Raw genomic sequence first — 10,057 nt, forward strand, 5'->3', positions numbered from 1 at the left:
TTGGTGTTCACTGTTCATCACCACGACGTTGTCGTCGTGGGAAGTGTTCTCTAAGACGCACTGATGTCCAAAGTTTATCACTAGGAGCTCTCACCGACGTGTTCAAGAACAACAAGCTGTCTTTGTGATATAGATGTTCAACGTTCATCGCTCTCTCTGTTGCACTGGCACTTCTGTTCATTACGAGGGTATTATGCAGTTTCTGTTCAACAACATAACACCATATCTGTGACATTGGTCTTCACGATTCATCACCAAAAAACTCCTTTTTTTGGCAAGTAACTCTCCAAGTTCATCACCTGCTCACATGCTTGTATGTGAAGTTCTTCACGGAGACCCCTTTGTACAAGTAGCCAATGTTCAACCAACTTTCCACCCAAGGGCACTGTATACTTCGTGTTTAACAACATAACGCATGTTCGCATGTATCACCTGGAAGCTGGACGCACCATCAGTACACTCCTTCCGTGGTACGTGGCGTCGAAGAGTTCGACAGCATGACACTCTCTGTATGGGACTGGTGTTCGGCAGCATGACCATGTCGGTGGCTCAGGTGTTGGACACCATGACCTCTCTGCGGCTCTGGTGTTCCACAACACGACCCTCTGTGTGGCTCTGGTGTTCCACAACATGACCCTCTCTGTGGCTCTGGTGTTCCACAACACGACCCTCTCTGTGGCTCTGGTGTCCCACAACATAACCCTCTCTGTGGCTCTGGTGTTCCACAACACGACCCTCTCTGCGGCTCTGGTGTCCCACAACATAACCCTCTCTGTTGCTCTGGTGTTCCACAACACGACCCTCTCTGCGGCTCTGGTGTTCCACAACATGACCCTCTGTGCCTCTGTGTTCGGCTCTGGTGTTCCACAACATGACCCTCTCTGTGTGTTCCACAACACGACCCTCTGGTCTGTTTCCACAACATGACCCTCATGTGGCTCTGGTGTTCCAAACATAACCCTCTCTCCCACAACACGACCCTCTGTGTGGTACCACAACAAGTTCGACAACATTACCCTCTCAGTGTGGCTTGGTGTTCCACACAACATGACCCTCTCTCTCTGGTGTTCGAAACATAACCCTCTCTGTGGCTCTGGTGTTCCACAACACGACCCTCTGTGTGGTGTTCCACAACACGACCCTCTCAGTGTGGTGTTGGTGTTCGACAACATGAGTATATCTATGTGGTACCAGCGTTCGACAACGTGACTCTCTACTTGTGGTACTGGTGTTCGACATGACGGTGTTTGAGAACATGACCCTTTCCCTGCAGTACTGGTGTTCGACAACACGATCCTCCCTCTGCTTTTCAAAAACAGGCACGTCTCTGTGATGTTCAACGTTCAAGATCATGGAATACTCTTCGTAGAATTTGTGTTCAACAACTGGACATTCTTTGTTACACTGACGTTCAGCATCCATCACCAATATGTTCAGTTCATAGATCATAGCACTGTACTCTTCAGTTCATAGATCATGGCACTGTACTCTTCTGTTCATAGATCATGGCACTGTACTCTTCAGTTCATAGATCATGGCACTGTATTCTTCAGTTCATAGATCATGGCACTGTATTCTTCAGTTCATAGATCATGGCACTGTACTCTTCAGTTCATAAACGATGCTTTGCCAGGTGAAAAAACCTGCACACTATATCTGTTTTCCATCCTTATACTTTACTAAGACCAAATACCAAGCACAAAGAAATATGTTAACTATTTCAGAAAAAGTCGAAGGAACACCACTAGACAATCAAGATTTGTTATTGGCAAATAAAGGTGGATTTGTAACTAATTATTAATGGAAACAGACTATCAACCATTTCACAATTGTACCGATCTGGCAGTATTGGCTTCAACGCGATTAGCAAGACAATAATGACATATTAGTGTCACATTTTCATCTTTCGTACAGATGTAAAGTGCTTGTAACTGTGTAGTGCTTTGTGTAAAACATTCATAAACTCAAAACTATCGCTTATAACAGACCGCTATGATATGTAATAGTTCCAAGCGTTCGTGCTTCAGCATAATGTACATGTGTCATGTTAGACGTGTTACCATGGATATCCATGCTAAAATTACATATGGTGGATTAGCACAGCGATCAGAGTTCTGTTCATGTAAGAAGGTGATTTACTTTATGCATTTGGCATTGGGACATGAAAAGAATCCAGATGCAAAATGACTGATTACTGATTCAGAACACACACAACACATTCATATTTATGAGCTAAATTCACACAGCATTTTCAGCCCAAACAAAAGGTTCATGCTCATGGTATTATGTATGGTAATTCGGGAGTTTAGAACCTTTCATGTTGTTTGAAACATGAAACCGAAAAAACACCCGAATAACCCTTTACACTTACCTTTCTATTTACATGGAGTTAACATGAGACAACTACCTATATATCAGATCCAATATCCAGATAACGAAGCGTATTAGGTAACGATTTGTATCGATGCAATGAGGTCATTACTTCAATTTGTACAGAATTAATGAAACCAATCATATACTCATGCCAATAATGGTTGTCACCCCACTCTCAATCCCAACCCCACACACACCTCACACCCCCAACCCCCACCCCCTCTCCAATTAAAAAAATTGAAGGGGGTGACAACCATTATTGGCATGAGTATGTATGTGACGCATGATGTAGATAGTAAAAGTACAGAACTTAGAATAAATGCAATAAACCCGCAAATTGGAACCGAATGGAGAATAAGTCTTGGATGATTGTGGCGCAACCTTTATTGACATCTGTTTAATTATATAATTTAATATTATTTGAAAATAATAAGTATGAACTGTTTTTGCCTACAAAACTATATGTTGGTAAATAAAATAATGAATAAGACTCCATCTACCATTTATGTGTTAAACTGAAACACATGCTTTGTGTTTGTGGAGATTGTGTTAAGTTTGTTGTAGCGTCTCGATGCGAAAACAGTGCCACAGAAAACGTTGCAAGAACACTGGATTACCTCCCAAAACTTCCCCGGCCAAGTCCCCACACTAAAACATGGAGGTTGTAATGTATTACAATAGTGCTCCTAGCTCATTTGGCAGCTCAAACTAGGTCAGCAGAACAACGTCACGTGACAGCTCCCCGACTTTGCAGCAGACTATCGCGATTGGCTCTCCGGTTTCCGTACTGCGCAATCGGTGCAGTGATTGGCTACGGGCGCAATGATTGCATTGACTGGCACAGTGCCCAGCGGTAGGGGCGAGCTCGCGGCGTGACGTCATAGCTAAACACGAACATCCACCAATCAGACAACATCCACTATACCATGGCTTGCATAATCACAGCTCCTGGTTGACGTAGAAACCTTGGTCTAATGTGGCAAGCCCTTGGCATCTTGCTTCCAATACTAAATCACGACGCCATACACATATCAGCAACACCTTGCGTATTATTGAAAGTGATTCATCGTTCACTTTGGGAAGCTCAAATAAACTTTAACCGGCAATTACCCCTTCAAGATACTTTTTTGCATCAGCCCCCACGCAATAAACTAAGAAACCGTATTAGACAACATCTGTTCCTGTTTAATTCTGTTCTAAAACCACTTTGTAGTTCTATGCTCATTGTTACAGCCACAACTGCGTCAATGTGTATCATATTTATATTTTATACAATAATTTAGCATTGTGAAGATAATGCTACTCAACATGTTATTGCAGCTACACATGTATTTGATTCTTCAGTGCTATGACAATATATCATTACCTCTGTATCTAACTTTACTACAAAATCTTCATCATCATCTATAACAACAACAACTACTACTACTACTTTCCACTACTACTACTACTACTACTACTACTACTACTACTACTACTACTACTACTACTACTACTACTACTACTACTACTACTACTACGACGACGACGACGACGAACTACTTCTAACTACTGCCTGCTGAAGCTCTTCTACAACTACTACTACTACTGCTACTACATCTACTTCTACTACTACTACTACTACTACTACTATTTCTACTACAAGTACTATTACTGCTTCCACTACTACTACTACTACTACTACTACTACTACTACTACTACTACGACTACTACTACTGCTTCCACTACTACTACTACTACTACTTTCTGCCAGTACTGTGTTCTATTTCCAAATACCACTTCTGACGTGTTGTCTTGAGAGTTACTACCATGGCTAAAATAACTTCTAATATTAATGATGTTCACAAACAAAATAGTTCGCTGCTCCACATAAAGAGAACAACCTGGATTTCTGCCAAACTTTCAAGATCTGAGCCTTGTCCAGATCACGTGACCTTAACCTATCATTATGACCTACTCTCATCTTTACAACTGCGTATATTACTCGTGTGTTGTTCTCTATCGTGGTTCCCAACGCTGGAAATTAGCCAAGACCATTTGTCATACATCCACTACCCTTCATTTCCCCAGTCCCTCCCCTTTCCCCAGTGATAGTAAACACAGGCTTCTTCTTCTCAGTACGATGAGAGACCGATGATACACTGACCATCGCCCAGTAGCCCCTGGCCTAATCCCCTCCCCACTTACCCCACCCCATGGTCCGACACCGGAGAGGGTGCAGACCAAAGGTGATCCATGGGTCAATTATTGTTTGTTATTGTGCACACAAAGGTCTGGCTGGACAGATGATGGTTTTCACACACGCCATGCTAATACACCATACGGTAGTATACTTTCTCAGACATGTTTCCATGGATTCTTTAGAAGAAGCAATAAAACATACACTAGCAATTTTCGAATTTTAGAAGTCTTTATGACACTGGGTAATTGCATGTTTCAAAGCACACATCTGCATCATGAGCCCTGTCTCGTGTTACAACAATATATCGGACAATGAGTTGAATGTGGCTATATCATATTTATAACCCATACTGTCATGGATACGTGCAATCTGTTCTTAAAATTCAGAGTGATGACTTCAATTCGCACGGGTTGGCTACGAGGGTTGTTGCCAAAAGAAGGATCAAACATGTAATGATCACACATGCGATTTATTGTGTATCATATTCCATGTTGAAACTATTGGGGAAAAAATACATTGTTATTATAAAAACTGTTATTTTGTCAGTATGTCGGTAGTGGTGTAACGAATATATATTATTGCAGATAAATATGATCTGTGGTCTTGAGTCTTAAGATTGCTAGAAAAATATTATATTTAAAAAAGTATATAGTCATTACACTTTCTTCAGGAAGTTTGTGTTATATTGAAGGCTTCATTTGTAACGGTCCAACAAATTAACATTTCCAAACACCTGATGAAGGACTCCGAAACGTTGTGTTCCTCATAATAAAGTAGTTGACATCCATAAAACTCTCTTCTTTATGTGTATCACTTCTTAATGTAATTCAAAGACCTGATTTTCTAACAGGAAAACGATTACGGTTATACCATTGACACGAGTTGGATATAAAGTGATGCTTCCATGATATAGACATTCAATAGAAACTGTTCTTTTTCCAACAGAAAAATGGGACAAGGGTAGCTGAAACTTAATAGTGCTGATAACACCAGAAAGCGTAATAATCTTTGCTGATTGTGTAAATCACGCAGTACCTTGTTTCGCACGTTAATCCATAATGACATTATCGATATATTGGATACTCATAGTGAATAAGAACTTCCAATAACAGACATCCAGTGGGATAAAGGACTATAAAATGCCAATAAAATTTACATAAGTGAGTACGGTACCACGTTGTTTGGTTATTTAGGCAATATCCTGAAATGGATACGTAGCTGTTTTGTAACATGTAACCATTCAATATAGCTAAAAGCTGAATAAAGACACTGTCTTCAGTGTGTTACAATGTGACAAAAGCAGTTGATGAAACACGGTACAGCAGGGCATGCTTAGGCTCATGGCGAACACCCGGTGTCATCACTGATTCTCGGTGATTCGTTCACGTAATGCTTTAAGTCAGAACAGAAGTTTTATTACGTTCAGGCCGAGATACCTGGCATAAGAGGTACACATATACAGTTCAGAGTACGCAGATTCGCTGGATTGATTACATGGATTGATTGATTTCCAGGGCAATATATTTCGGTAGGTAATCGATATTTATTATTTTAAAGAAACTCGGCAACAGTCACCTTAAAACCTTTAGTATGTAAATCAAGTAAAACTATACTCAGCATCACTTAATTCAATCTGAATCTTTTGCCCCGAAAATTATCCATATCGTATGAAATTGTTTAAAATCCATGCTATAAGTAAAACTCTATTTGGTATCCCAAAACTAGTAACCAAGTCAGGCATTATTTTAAATAAAAATAAATTAATCAAGAAACTAGAAAATCAAGTAACACCAACTTAGCGTAAAGTAATCCGTCTTCTGTAAATCAAGTAACTCATCATTAGTAATCCGTATGCTGTAACTTAAACATATCATTTTACGTCAAGTAAAAACCTATACAGTAAATCAAGTGATGCATCACTTAAGATTAAGTCATGATAATCTGTAAATCAAGTAACACATCACTTAACATTAAGTATTCAATATTCTGTAAATCAAGTAACCGATCACCTGACATAAGTTTTCGATATCCTGTAAATCAAGTAACACATCACTTAACATTATGTATTCAACACCCTGTAAATCAAGTAACACATTACTTAACATTAAGTATTCAATACCCTGCAAATCAAGTAACACATCACTTTATATTAAGTATTCCATATTTTGAAAACCCAGTGAAACAATGCTTAACAATACGTAATCCATATTTTGTAAATCAAGAAACATAATTTAACTTCAGGTAATTCGTACTGCGTAAATCACGCAGCACATTATTCGACACCCATTAAACCCATAATGCAAACCAAGCAGCACACCATCTGGCATCCAGTTAACCAAGTAACACATTACTTAGTATCAACTATTCAAGACCAAGGCACAACAGTAAGTCAAATGTTAACAAGTAATCAGTAATTTGTAAATCAAGTAACACAACACGCATCAAGTAATACATATGCTGTAAATGAAGTAACACATTTTACAATATGAACCAGTTCCTGTTATGTTTACGCAGTATGAAAATTCAGTAAAATTTTATATCTAAAGTCATTTTATATCAAGTCATCTTCAGTAACCAGAGGATGAACAGTATTAGTGTTTAATGTGTAAATCAAATCTAGCAAGTCACCCACATTGAGTACATGCCCTTAGAGGTAATATCAGACAGTAGGAGATTAATGTCAACTCATATTAATGTAACTGTGTTATACATATTCCAGACTAGTTATATAATCCAAAATAGAATTTAGAGAATAGGTTGTTTCAGACATCCATGAAACTGGAACACTGCCACAATTCTAGACCATTGTGTCCGCTATATGTGATGTAATCCGATGTTGGCACCGCAGGTTGATTTGATGGGAAGATTTGCGCGTTTCGTGTGTACGGATAGTAATAGCAAGGTTGACAGAAATGAAGAGCGTAATGCAGTCGAACTGAGTTAATCATGGAATTGTAGTTGGGTTGTTCGTGTGGCATTATCCATAGGCATTTACTGTTGAATAGGAATGAAATATATTTTATTGCATGTCACGAATCATTATTACATCGATTTGCAGTTAGGATTAATTAGGTTGGGTATTTGGAACACATTTGCCAACATATCTTTATGTCACTCTCTACAAGAATTCATCCAATGTTTTTCTCCAATGCTAGGACATTCGAAAAAGACTGGATGCCATGCCTTTTGTTTGAAAATGCGTGGGAGTCCAACTAAAACTATTTGACATGCACATTGTTACATGTTCGGTCAGCCACCCACTCATCCTTCTCCAGACGAATTATTCATGCCGTTCTAATTCAAACTTCAAACACTTTATTCTTGAAATGCATGGGCATCAAATTGAAACCGATAAATTAACCGACATTTGGCTCTGAACAAAGACTTTCCTCCCACGCAAATTCTGAAATATTGAACAGCCAGCGGTTCGTAATTAAACGGATTTCATCTCAAGAAAATGCGCACTGAATGCCCATCCTGACCGCTTCAAGGTCAGTAGATGACACGGGTTTGACCCAGCTGAGCATTGATGCAATATTTGTTCTACATTGTCTCCTGTGAGATCTTGTTTGAGCGTTTTTGTTCCCTCGGGTCCAGGGCAACCCATGACAAACTTAACCAAGTGTAGCTCAAAGATTAGGTCTCCGTATTTAGAGTTCACTCTTGCCACTCTTGGCTTTTAGTAACGTACTAAGTAAGAGTGGGGTGATCTCGATGATAAGTGTTAAAAACTGTTTTGTGGATAATACCCTAATGGTTGTGCATCCATTAATAAAAGTGACAAAACCATTTCCACATCCATACAAACAAGTGACACACTTCTTTGCACATTAATCAAAATAGAGACAAAACCATTTCCACATCTTTAGAAATAAGAGACAAAACCATTTCCACATCCATAAAAATAAGTGACAAACCCCTTTCCATATCCATATGAATAAGTAACAAATCCTTTTCACATCCATCAAAATAAGTGACAAATCCATAAGTGACAAATCCATAAATATGACTGACAAATCCTTTTCACATCCATAAATTTAAATGCCAGATCTTATCCACGCCCATAAATATGAGTGACAAACCCCTTTCCCCACCCATAGATATAAGTGACAAATCCATTCCACATCCATAAATATAAGTGACAAATCCATTCCACATCCATAAATATAAGTGACAAATTCATTCCACATCCATAAATATAAGTGACAAATCCATTCCACATCCATAAATATAAGTGACAAATTCATTCCACATCCATAAATATAAGTGACAAATCCATTCCACATCCATAAATATAAGTGACAAAACCATTTCCAGATCCATAAATATAAGCGACAAATCCTTTTCACATCCATAAATATAAACGACAAACCCCTTTCCACATCCATAAAAATACGAGACAAATCCTTTTCACATCCATAAATAAAAGTGACAAATTCTTTCCAATTCAATAAATGTTAGTGACAAAACAGTTTCATAAACTGAATCGACTGTACAATTCTGAATAATGAACATGCGTTCATGAATCACTATCACGAAGGTGTTTGCGGAAAGAGTAGCGTATTGCAGTTATCATATCATTGTCCAGCTGGTCATTCATACAGAGGAGTGTAATTAACACCCACCAGGTGGTTCAAGCTAATTTACTCAGGTGAGCCTATGAGAAATGAATTTACGTTTTTTAACAACATCCCAATGATGACGTGTTTTATCTTTTTATAGCCTTGAAGTCAGTGGCTCAGGGTAGGTTGCCATTTTACGATCTCCTTTTATTATTGTTGTTTGATAGCATTTCACTGACACATACTTATGATGTTGTCGGAATCGTACAATGAACACAGCTCACAACAGAGATGTCTTATGATTACGGAAATGTTGTCGCTGTTATTTACTCAGATTCAAGGGATTATAACGTTCAGTAGTAACTTATGTTATGAAGCATACGGTCGTGATGACGTTGTTAGCGTTTGTTTTATCACATTTTTAATATCAGTACACTGACAATATATTAAATCAGGTTGAACGATCAGGTCCCATCTTAACCTTTTGTCAGGATGGTTATATATCCAGCAAAGGTGTCAAATTACATAGAACAGGTTTTTATCAATGGAAATGTGTAATAACAGTCGGATATTTGCATTAACGTTTGTTGAGGTTCTGTTGTCGTTAAACACCTTTTACGATACAATCAATTTACTTTGTGTCACAAAGAGATAGCATTAACGATTAGGCTAAAATGGTTAATGACTCAAGGTGCTTGTCAGTATGCTTAGTCACGGTAATATTTCATAATCGACGTCTTAAGTGATCTCATTAGTTGAAAGCGATGACCGTTCCACACAGGAACAAATTAAAGGTAACTGTCAATGTGTTTTAGTATCAATAACAGATCCATCACCTCTCTCTAGGCGCTTAACAAACATGTATGTTTTTTTATATTACTGATGTAAGTATTCGCTAAGAAGCCGAGAGGTGTTGGGTAGGTTAATGGTGAAAGTGTT

This window comes from Haliotis rubra, unplaced genomic scaffold (genome assembly GCF_003918875.1).
Source record: "Haliotis rubra isolate DU_JTF1 unplaced genomic scaffold, ASM391887v1 Scf71, whole genome shotgun sequence".
Lineage (NCBI taxonomy): Eukaryota > Metazoa > Mollusca > Gastropoda > Lepetellida > Haliotidae > Haliotis > Haliotis rubra.